Source organism: Camarhynchus parvulus, chromosome 3 (genome assembly GCF_901933205.1).
Source record: "Camarhynchus parvulus chromosome 3, STF_HiC, whole genome shotgun sequence".
Taxonomy (NCBI): Eukaryota; Metazoa; Chordata; class Aves; order Passeriformes; family Thraupidae; genus Camarhynchus; species Camarhynchus parvulus.
The window spans coordinates 26,250,500-26,263,138 of NC_044573.1; the positions used below are offsets into that span (position 1 = coordinate 26,250,500).

General features: G+C 38.7%; 1 protein-coding gene across 1 annotated transcript in view; it reads left to right on the plus strand.

Annotated features, from left to right (window-relative positions):
* Positions 1-12,639, plus strand: part of PRKCE (protein kinase C epsilon) — a 287,618-nt gene that overhangs the window by 34,754 nt on the left and 240,225 nt on the right. The gene's annotated exons all lie outside the window — the stretch shown is intronic.

Below are 12,639 nucleotides of genomic sequence, written 5' to 3' on the forward strand. Positions count from 1 at the left end.
ATAAAAATTCAGCACATTTTTCTTTTAGATAAGAACATTGTTTTAACAAGTTATTTAAATATTAGCATACAAAATTTCATGAAGTAGTATACGTTTTGGAAAACCAAACAATATAAATAAGATCCATATTCATAAAAGAGTCTGGAATGATGAGTCTGTGCCTTTGGTGATTAAGCTGCCTGTTTGCATCTTTTTACAGGACACTTCTACTGAAAAAATTGACAGTCCTGAAGAAGTTGTCCTTGGCTTCTACTTTTTAAGGTGTTTGCTAATATCTGCAGTAATGAGTTCAGGCTCTTTCTGAATCTGCACCAAAGCTTACTGCCAGTCAAACCAGTTCTGTACTGGTCAGTGCAATAAGAGTGGTGCTGACAGGGAGTTAATCACACCACTTTCCTGGATAACTACATTCGACATGCCTGAAATAATGTTAGTCATACAGCCACCTTGGCTACCAAAGAAAGATTCTAATGTTAACACCAGCAAGTTCATAAGTAAGAATAACACTGAACGTTAGAAGGAAGCTTCCAGACACATAGGTAAAGTTGGGGCAGTTTTCTTGACCTGATGGTGTGCCAAGGTGGAAGGCTTGTTTTGGGAATGGAAAGTGATAGTTTTATTCAATCAAGATAGGGTTGAAAATTGAGTTTATTGTATTTTTAGCTATTTGACATATTGGTATAGAATATATAGAGTATATTCTAGGGTATATTTCTAGGGTATAGAAAATTGAGTTTATTGTATTTTTAGCTATTTAACGTATAGGTATCTTAGTGTAATTGAAAGAGGGTACTGTTCATTGTTTCTGTCCTTGCCTAATGATATTAATCACATGTTGTTTGGTTTTTGATCACCTCTAAAAGCTGGAACAAAAATTGTTTTTATCTTTGAAACATGTTTTTGCTTCTGGGCTGGTTTTTTTTTTGGTTTGTTTTTAGCCTCTCAAAATTTGACAAATGTCACAGTTATAAACACAATGTACCCAGACTATGGTCATGGTGTTGAAGTCATTCAGACTGTTTAGTGTGTCATACATGTATGCTACCTGTTAAGCTCATTGATGTTTCTGGGGTTAGGGAGTGTTTCTAGCTGTGATTGTAATGGTAGGGCTATGATCTAGTCCATGGCCATCCAGGGTGGGAGATTTGGGTTGGTGTTGGTTTTGGGTTTTTTTAGCCTGCCTAGTCAGTCACAGATATTCTGGCTATCTTTGATTCCTTCCATCTCTCTGGAATCTGTTTTGGTGCTTTGGAGGTGTTGGTTTTACAAAATTTCAATCTCTTTTGTTCTTTGTTTATCACCTTTCTGAAAATACTTTATCCTAGATATTTCTATCATGAAAGAGTGGTTGTTCAGACACGTAGGCAAAGGACCACCATGTGTTTTATCTGAAAAGTACTGGAGTGATCCCAATTTAAAGGTAAACTGTCTCATCTCTGCTGCTACGTAGTTGTGTGTCAGTACTTTTCTGCTCAGCTCTTGAGTTAATTTCAATCTGCTGTGATCATACCCTTCACTAGGAGGCACCCAAAGTCCTTTCTTTTGCATTTTTATCTAGTTTTTGGAGACTTGTGACACGGTTTTCATAGTTACTCCACACCTGCAGCTCCCACAGGTGGGTGTTAGTCAAGCTCTGCATATTGTGGTGTAGCCCTTTAGCACAAGGACCCACAGCTTCTCCCAGGTGTGATTAACCAGCCAGCCAGCAACCTGTGCTGTGATGCAACAGTCCCAGGAGCTGGAAGGCTCCCCCCAAGGAGAGGTTTGAGAGGGCAGTGCTGAGACAAGAGACACAGCTCTGAGATGTGGTGGTGGAAAGATAATGGGGAGGGACAGCCAGGTCTGCCAGGAAGGAAGTATGCAATAGGAAAAGAGAATTGTTGTCTGCTTACCAGGATGTATCTAGGCCAAGATCCCAAAGAGGAGAGGCAGAAGCAGACTTGCATTGGTGGGCAGGAGGGCAATTCTGCCAGACATGGCTGTGGTGGATGACAAAGTTTCTTTGTCTCCACATAAAAATAATCCAACCTGATGCAAATGTAATGTACCACTTGTGGTGGTAATTTAATTGTTAAATGCTAAAAAACTTAATTGATGTAATAGTTGATGATAAATGGTATTTTGAACTGTGGATACACAGATAATTGTTCTTACAACAGGAATTCTGTTTTTGTTAAGACAATTATCATTATGTTATGAGCATTAAGTATTTTTTCCCAGTTTTTCTTTTTAATTTGATGCCCATATTGCATGAAATTCAGTTGATGCTTTAGTCAGCCCTTTGTTTAGTGGAGGTATGAGTGGATATAAAGTTCAGTTCAAAACTACATAAGACTGGAGCCAAAAAATTGTGTTTCATCTGCAAAATGCCATTTAAAAAGAGTGATTTCACAGGATGCCACAGATGCTGTTGGTGTGTGTATCTGACAAGACCAATGAATTTCATGCAGAGAGACATGTTTTTCTTCTGTTCACTGTTAGGATTCCTACTTGAAACATGTCCTTAATATTTAACAGATTTTACTACTTTTTTTTTTCAGTGTGCTTCAAAATTCAGACATTGCTGTGCCACGATCTTTGCTTTCACCAGAGCTTCTCTTAGTTTCCTTAGCTATTCTGTATTGTGAACCACCATGTGCATTTGCATTTAGTATTCCTCAAGTCTGGGATTTCAGCTTGCTGCCACTCTAGCTTGGATCAGTTAACATAATGCAGAGACCATGGTCTTGTTTCCATTTCACTATGCTAAGAATTTTCCATATTCATAAGTTGAGAATTGTTCTTGAAAAGCAATCTCTCATAATGTGTGTTTTTCCCATGTACCATGTTTGTTAACAGATTGCAAGAAACAGTGCCAGACATAAAAAGCCCTAAGAAATACATTTCTTGTGAATACCAATTCCTTGGAGCTGGTGCTTTGATGTATATTCAGAGCTCTGTCAGCTCTCTTTTTCTGTAATAGCTAGTGAGCCTTTCATCTCTGCCTTTACATTTTATGCCCACTTGCAGAGTGAGGAGGACAGTGACTGGTATTTTGTATTGCATTGTCTTTTCATTATAGCTGCAGCAGCACAGTCTCATTGGCAGCCAGAAGTTCATGGAGTTAGTCTTCATGTCACTTTTCACTTATTTTTTGGTGTTTTCCTGTCTTTTAAAGAAATGCAGTGAACTTCTTTCATAACAGTGCTTCCATGTAAGTGAGAACGAGAAAGGGCCTCCTCAGTGTATGGTCTCCTCAGTGTTGCCATGAAAATCATGTATAACTTCTTGGCATCTGTGTCCTGGAGACCAGGTTCAGCAGACTTCAAAGTAGGCATCATGCCATCTGAGCAGATGGGTATTAATGTAAGCATTGGATATAAATGTTACAGACATGATTCCCAGTTCCAAATGTTACAAAATGTTGTCCTGAACTTCTACCTCTGGATGTAAAGGATTTGTTGCAAATCCAGCTCAGGGAAGAGTTGGCTTTACAGTATTAGAAATTTAAATCTTGGATCAACTGTGTCATTTGCAATGTTGGAAAAGGGTGTGAAGTTGCTCAGAGGAACTTGCTTGTATTTTTGGGAGGAGTTCCCATAAGTAACAGATGAAAATAAGCATCTGTGTTGTTTACCATTTTCATATGAATAAATTGTATTCTGAAGCCACCGTGGAAAAAAGAATTATTTTTCTGTGCCTGTAAGTAGGAATGGCAATTCATTGGGAATCCAGTGAACTTAATTCAGCTCAGCAGACTTGTTTGTTCCCATAAGTAACATGACGATTATTTAGAGTGAAAAGGCTTTTTTCGTTTCTCTGCCCTTTTTGTCCTGTATTTTTCTTACATGCCTATCTGGTGGAGGTGATAGGTTCTTTCCTAGTCCTTGCTGACAAGAGATGTGGTTTTGCTTATCAGAGTCTAGGCAAGTCTCTAGGTTCTTCCAAGACTTCTTCCAGGTCCCACCAAACTGAATTTCATCTGTCCCGCGACAGTTTGCATAAAAGCCCCGAGTGTAAAAGCACTGCGCTCTGGAGCTTTTTCCATCCTGTGTTGTAACCTGAGGTGGAACAAGGCATAGCCTGGGTGATCTGAGCAGAGGTGCCCAGTGATGAGCATTGTTCAGAATCCTGGAACAAAGAGGTGTCCATGGGAGGAGCGGTGGCATCACCACTCTTATGCTGGGACTCAGGGAAAAGCCTGGAGATGTGAAGTGACTGTGGGCCCATTTACATGAGGAGAGTGTTGGAAATCAGAGGCAGGGCCTATCTTTTCAATGGTCTCTACAGTGTGGAGGATATGACCTAAGTCCTATTAGTTTTCTCCTTTTATAACACAAAGAGATTTGAATGTATTTATACTGAAGTCAGCTCCTTTTCCACATGATCAGATTATTTATCTTTTACATCCTGCCAAAAGTGAACAGAATGCAATTTGTTTGTTTATTTGGCATTTCTAAACTATCTTTTAAAATAATTTCTTTTGGGAAGAAACATCCTCCAAATTGTTAGTTTTCTTACAGCATGTCTAGTCCAGATAATTTCAACAAAAAGTTGAAGTTAGCAGGATCATCCACCGAGGTCTTGGCTCTTATTCCGTCTGTACAGATGTTCTTTTAGGCTCTTATCCTGTCTAGATAATAGGAAGCATGCCTAGTAAGCAACTGTGGAGCATGTTAGCATAATTCGTGTAATTCCCAGTACCTCAGCATTCAGCCTGGGGCTGCAGACTCCAAAAATAGAACAACAGATTTTGCACAGCTTAATCCTACCTGCTTGTTAGCCATTGTCTTCTTAATAAGCAATAGCAAGGTAGCAATAGCAGCTACCTTTTGTTTGGTGAGAATCTTTCACTCAAATGATTTTACCTGTCATTTGGGAGTGAGACCTGGGCTTTGGCCATCTTTTTTAGTGAAGGGATGTATGTGCTGATACTAAAAACAGTTGTAGTAAGATGCAGTTTTTAGAATTTCTCTTTTAGTTTATGTAAACTCGAAACAAAGAAGAGCAGATGTTGCTTAGTAAGAGAGGAATAAATTAAGTAGGTGATATGCTGTGGTTGTTTTGTTTAAATTTTTGGTTCTGTTTTTCCTTGGGCAATTGTGTTCAATAAGGGTGAGATTGTTTTCTCTGTTTTAGCACAAGCAGGTTGTAGGGGAAGACACAGAGAGTTTCCAGATGCATTTTCCCCCATACCTCCATGCTCAGAGTCCACATACCATGTCATTATTACTCTGAGGGGTTTTGCTAAAACAAAAGAGATTAATGCATGTGTAAATTAAAATAATACATGAGAATGGTAATCAAAAGTATTTATGGCAACAAGTTGAGAAACCAGCAACTTTAATTTCTGCAACTTCCAGAGATAACTTTCATGATTTTGCAAATGCGCCTTTCTTGTTTAATTCTGTAGGGTTTTTATAGGGCTTTGGGCCAGATTTCTGTGACAATGAGAGGTTATGGTTTCCTTTGCCTCATTCTAAACTCTGTACAAACACATACACAGTCTAATGAAGCTCTCAAACTTTGGTTTGAACCTTGGTTTGAGGGAAGTAGTAATACAAATATCCTGCTAATGAAAGGATAAGAAATGGAGGAAAACTGTTACATAGCATTTTTGGAAACTGCAGCAAGGCTGAGCAGACAACAAAAACTTTTTAGGATAATTGTGGGTGAGATCTGCAAGAGCAGTTCATCATCTACACTTATATATGTCCTCTTCATTTTAGTTGTTTCTTTTTACAAGTAAGACTGAGACATCTAAATCGCTTAAGCTTTCTTGAAAATTTAATTGCTTAATAAATATGGATCAATATACTTGCAGCATAGCAGCTGGAGTTATGAAATGCAACAGAACAAAGTGAAATCTGTACTATTAAATGTCAAGATAAGTTTATCACATGTGCTAATGTTATATAAAAATTAAACGCTGATTTGTTGATTGAAAGAAGGAGGAAGATGACCAATGGATGAAATGTTTACATGGTTTCTGAAATTTATGTGACTGAAATTCTAGATTTGGGAAATTTTGTGATTTAACCTGAAAGATAAATGAGAGCTTACTGGAAAATACCAGTTATTAGTGTTTCTGGGCTGGGATTCCCAATGTAGCTAATGTTAGTTCATCTGCTTTTAAAAATTCACACAGGAATCTTCCTAGGGACTTTGAGTCTTCTGAAACCACTGAGAGAAAGGAAAAAGAAAAATCTCTTGTCTGAACATTCTTCTGGATATGTGTATTTAAGACACGCTTTACAAAGCTGAGAGTGGTATTGATTATCTAGCTGCTCCTGAGCTACATGAATTTGTGACTGGTAGACCAAAGCTTGGCTGCCAAACTGGGACATCTTTCAGGACATTTTAAATGTTCATTTTCTGGAAATCAATCCTATTTCAGTTCTTCCTGTAGGTTGCCAGTGTATGAGCCATCCCAAACCAATAGCTGCTTTTGAAAAGCCTTCCCTGCTTGCCTGAGGATAGTAGGGTTTTAAATGGCACATAAACTTTCTGGCTTGCTGTTGCTTGCTCCTAATGGTCAAAGTTAGAATTTGACCATTAGGCCCTTGCTCTGTTTTCCTCGGTTGGTGTATACTGCTGGCAGTGCCAGAGCATCACAGCTTTGACCTGCCTCTAGTTTAAGGTTAGGAAATGTCTGGTTGTTTATAAGCAGGAAGCACAAATGCTGTCTTTTCACATAGCAGCAGCTACACACTAACAGGCTTTAATATGATCTTGTTGATTTTGAACATAGCTGTATGGTCTTTGCATCAGTCAGCAAAATGGGAGATGTCAGCAACAAAAATCAGTATTTTAAGGTAAAACTTCTGTGAGAGTTTCAGATTACATTTACTTTCACAGAACTTTATTACATATAAGTGAACTTAAAATTTGCACAAGGAGGTGTGGTTCAATCATAACCACTTGAATGTCAAAAAGGATTTCATGCACTGACAAGTTATATTTAATGCATATTTTATGATGCAATTAGTCCCTAAATATATGAAAACAATCACCTGATAAACTTTATGTGCTGGAATCTTCTTGTACTTGGCACATTTTGTACTTAAAGCCTGGCTCACATTCCCATGAAAATTGGAATTTCTTTTGTTCCACTATTTTTCTTCATGGTAAGTTACTAGGTCATGGAATCCTTTATTGCTGAAAGTTCTTACAGAAATTAGATTCTAAAACTTCTAAAATCTTGAACACACCCATGATTAATAATGAGCGTACCTCATACGCAAAAATTACTGCTGCTGTTATTCCATATCAGAATAACAGCCTTGGAAGGTTGGTTTTTAACATTACACTGTTTCCTGTTGTGTGGCTGCATGTGATGAGAGCCATTCAAAAATGAGAAGTTGTCACCAAACAGAACAATTGCATAGCACTACAATCTCTTATGCATTTCTAGAGCCCCCAGGTGAAAAAAAGAAAAATCTGGATACTGGAGCATTTAAAGCTTATCTTCTTGTGAAGGTGTCTTGAGGGCTTCCTGCACCAATTCCCCTGACACCAGGGAGCAGCTTGGCCAAAGGGCATCTGAGCTGGGGCTGGCTGCTGCACCTGGGCTGCTGCTCAGGAGCAATGCAGGCACTTGACAAGGATGAAATTACTGGAAAGGTGTTGCAGTTTGCTCTTGTAGTTTGGCATTTTGGCTCAGATGAGTTTGGTTGGTTGGGCCCTGGGAGTGTGCCTCAGAGCAGCCAGTTTCTGTGCTTCATTGTGGCAAATCAGGATGTGACAGGCATGGACATGCTGTGCTTTGCAAAATATAATATTTGTATTTTCTGAATGCTCCAAATGGTTTGAATGCCTACCAATTATGAAAGAAAGGGGTTTTTTTCCTTTGGTGCTTTGAAAAATTTACCTTCTCACCATTATCTTGTCGTTACATAACCTGGGGATTTCTGAAAACAGCTGCAGAATCGGTTTTACTCTGCTTGAAGACCAGTGTTACTGTAGAGCAGTTAAAGGCTAAGGGTGGTCACCTTGTGTATGGGTTCAGAAATGCCTATTTCTGTGTTGGTAGAAGGGGACATCTTGGAAGAGCTCTGACCTTTGAAGACCTTCAGAGAAAAAAGGTTGCAAATACTAGTTAGCAATGTCCTCCAGGAAATGAAAACTACTGAAGAAATCACATTGTTTTCACTCAACCTGCATTCCCAGTTGAGCCATTAGTGAGTCTGAGCTAAAGAGAAACCTCCAGGATTTGACCCATCAAATATTTAATCATTGTAGTGTTTTTTAATTATTTACCATGCCACATCCTAGTTTAATCTCTAAAGTTTTTCAAATTATCCTGGGCCAAAACCTTATTTGTCTGGCTTTCTAGAATAATCTGATCCTCTGTAAAAGTAATAGTATCATTATTATGGGAGACTGTGTTTTTGGGTTTTGTTGTACAACACTGGTCACCTCCACTAAATAACAATTTCCCACGGAATGATGGGCAGCTTGGTCACTTGTTAGCAGGACTCCAGTGACAGTTCAGCTCTCAAACTCAGTTCTAGACAGTCATGCATCCTTCTGTCTGATGTCTGTCAGATCTAGGTGTGCACTGGTGCTTGCAATGGGTTATAACTGATAAACTGATAATTTTCTTGACAGCAAGTGTTGAATTGCACTGAGAGTGACAGTGCACTGCCACTGTATTAATTATGGGTTCTGCAGAAGCAGTAAAATTAGAGATTTGAACTACTTTTCTTTCCCCTTGAGTGCTGTTGGTTGGTGGGAGTGCACGCATCTCAGTTGCTCTTTGCGCAAGTGGAAAACATGAGCTGTGAACCTGACTGGCACAAGCACAGAAGTCACATCTGGAGAGCTTTCTGGAGTGTCTGGAGTGGAGTTTCTGTTTCTGACAGCTAGCCTGGTCCATCACCCTGTTCTGATGTGATGCACAACTTCTAATTCTCAGCTCCTCTCTTATCCTCTTGAAGCAAAATCTTTGTTGCTCGTTGGGCTTTTTAATCTGCAGTAATATTTTTGATGCATCTTTAGTCCTGTAATTGTTCTGCTCAGAAATTTGACATATAGGTAATTAAATAAAATTGTTTTCTTTACATATCTTTAAGTTCTGCTGCCAAAAGCCAGCAAATCCCTTTTTACATCTTGTGCACAAATTGTTTCTAATATGCAACACATTTTTAATTTAGCCCTCACATCCGCATTATTACTATTTAAATGCCATAGCCTATCTGTGGCACTGTTTGATGTATTCTGGATAGGAAGGGAGTTCTGCTCGAGCTGTATCAGATGTAACTCCATATGGCATTGTTGTGTGCAGCTGAGATGCTTGCCAGTTCCAATTTGGAACATGACATTCAATGCAAATATATCATGATACAACTGCATTGCAAGGATTTGAGCTGATTGCTGTGCCCTGCTGGTTGTAGGAATATGTGATTACAGTGCTGAGGTTCTGGAGTGTGCTTTTGCCTTCAATGCTTAACAAGTTAGAGGTGCTCTTTATACTCAACTGTAACTTTTTGTAATTTCTTTGTCTTGCGAGTGTGCAGTGCACTAACCATTGTTTGAGTCGGCTAATGTGGGGTTTGTTGGCAAGGTACAACCAAAAGAGAACATTTAATGATGTAATATTGTACACACCTCTTCTGAGGCAAAAAAATAAAAGGAAAAATAGGTTGGGTTTCTGAGTTACCCGAATCCGTGCTACCAGACTTAGGACCTAAAGATCCAGCCAAAGGCAGAGGTATTTCTGAAAGGGTGGGTAAGGAGATGATTTGCCTGTGTGTTTGGGGATTTTGAATTTAAGGCTCTCTTTCAAAATATTGGCACCAGATGCTTCAGAGGGAACAGGTGGTCGGTGGGTTGTTACCTTCCTCCTCTTTGGTACCAGCTAATGGGCCTGAGTGACACAGGGAAGATGATGCTGTACTTTGGAAGGCTGGCCATGCCTGTGTTGATGTGCAGTGCAGTGCCTTTTCCTGCCCCTGCCTCGAGGCAGGCTCTGGCCTGCTGTCTTTTCCTGCATGTTTGCAGTGATAGTGTGTGCTGGACCCTTGTAAATGGATTTGCCTTTCCTGCATCTGTTGGCATGCCATCACACGTGCTCTTTCATAGTGTTTTCCTGAGTTTGTTCCTCCTACATCCTGAATGTCAGCATCTTCATGGCTTCTTGGAAACACTGTCTTGTGCTTTCTGTCTTCAGCATGCTCAGTTCATCCTGAAATTACAATCAGTATCAAAGATTATCTTAGGCTTTATGTAAAGAAAAAGAAACCAGATCAATTTCATATAATGTGCCATTATTTTGATTCAGTGTTTAGATGAGCTAGAAATCCAAATATGTCCAAATATGTAATAGCAATTGTGGTAGCATGCTGTATATACAGCAGAGCTTCTCCTGAAAAAGGAGGGTAAAAATAAAGGGTCAGAAGTAAAACAAGCATTTACCCTGTTGTTTGTAGTGCCAAGTGAAGTATATCAGTAATTTAGAACTCACTGAGACAATTTCAGTGTATTACTTCAGAAAATAATGACATTTTTACCTGTTATATTAGAACTTCTTGACATTATTTTCAAATGAAAAAAAATTCATGGTAAAAAGAATCATGGCAACACACAGGCATAGCAAGAACAGATGCTGATTAGGTCATCTTGTTAGTGACTTAAAAACACCACTGCAGATGGGTACAGAACTGACAGCCCATGCTGTATCACTGGTAAGTTGCACAAGCTGCTAGGGAACAAGAAGTGTGGACATTGAGAGATAAATCTGGGATCCTGGAAACTCTTATAGCAAGCTGAAACACTGTTCTGTTGTCAGTAACAGTCCAGGATGCCTGAAATAAAATCAATTTTTCATAACTTGTTGGCAAGAGATTTTGAAAGAAGTATCTGACATATTCTCAAGCTGTGTGCGAATCAAAAGGGGTATTACTCTGAAGTCCACATGATCAAATGTTCAATTCATATGATAAAATATTATAAACCCTTCTTCAGGGGATTCAGCCAGTTAGCAGATGCTGCTTGACAGTTAAAATTGCAGCAGCAGAGGTGCAAACTTGGTGGCTTGTCTGCTGACAGCTGTGTAGCTAAGTTGGGAGTAAACCAATATTGGACATGACTTGTAATGTATTTAAGTTCCTAATAATTTACCACCTACAGGGTATGAGATGGCTCAACTATTTTGTGTATTGAGCTATTTACAGAGATCCTGAGCTGGCATGCAAAACATCATGTGAGAGACTTTGTCTTAGAGTGTAGCAATAATACTGGATTTGAATGACTGGAAAAAGAAAGTTTTCCATATAAAGGAGGGTGATGGCACCAGAGGCTCCTGCAGCTCTGAGTTTTCAGTAATTTGCAGTGACAATTCTTTTCCCTTGTGGCCTATTTTTCTAGTTTTGCTTATTCCAGCTGCCTGTTTGTTCAGGTGAAATGTAAAGAAGGAGGAGGAGCTTTTTGGTCTTCTGAAGGCCATGTGCATGGCTGCTGGATGAATGTTGTGCCACAAAGGAGGGAAATTTTGCTTGCACTGTTTGGCATTGTGTTAATCACTGCTAATGTTAACATTGCTTCTAGTCTGTGTTCTCAGATTTTAAGTCAGGACAGCAAAGAACATGTGTTGACACTAAAGATTGTAAGTTTAAAGTAATTAGGAGAGTTTTTATCTTTTAGTTTCTATGACTTCTGTTTCTTTTATTTTCAAACTTAGGTCTTTCTGGCAGGAGCTTGTAGGGTAGAAACTTTAAAAAAAAAATACAGCTGAAAGCTGAAGTTTCCATGTAGCTGTCTGGACCAAAGCATTTTTAAAAAATGCCACAAATGAAGCAGTGCTGAATTGATTTTTGAACTTTCTCCCAAGTAACTACCGTTGATTTGTCTGCATGGTGCTTTTTGTGCTTGTGTTATAACTGTGTCACTTTAAAGGCTGATGTTTGATGAATTACATGTTGCCTACTTTGCTGGTCCTATAAAATGCTCATGAAAGTTATGAACAGGACCAACCTCCAGCAGTCTGGGAGAAAGAAATGATTCACAGAGTATAATCCATTATGGTTCTACCACCATAATTTTCTGAACACATTTTATTTCTGTTTCATTATTGCTTGCAAAGATTAATATGACCTGATCCCATTTTATTTTACTTTTGCATACAATTTTCTCATTTTTTCTATTACCCCTTTCTTTCTTTATTTCATCTTTGCATATGTGGGGAAAAAAGTTTACTTTACATTACATTAACTGTTAATTCACAAAACTCACCTTTGTGAAGATTTGCATCTAGGCAGTCATTCTGACTAAAATTTCCTGTCTGAAACAAGAAATTTGCATTTCAGTTAAAGAAAACAGAATCTGTTTTGGTGTTTTCTGTTTTTACCATCACCATGGTATCTTAGCACATGGTAATTTTTTCAGGCTGAAAAAGAGCAAACCAAGTTTAATAAGAAAATAGAGACATATCACACATTTACTTGATAATGCCGAAGAGTTTAAGAATCCCCACATGGTAGACTTTTGATTAAAATTTGTATAAGTTCATTAACCCTGAGCTAATGTAGGTGAAAGTAAAAGATACTCACTCACCTACAACATTACTCTCTGAAATTTTTCCTGGCAGAGGTGACGTCTGACATGCTGCACACCCAGTTAGCAGAGGAAATCAGTGTAACTTTGAGTTGTGATCATCCTGAA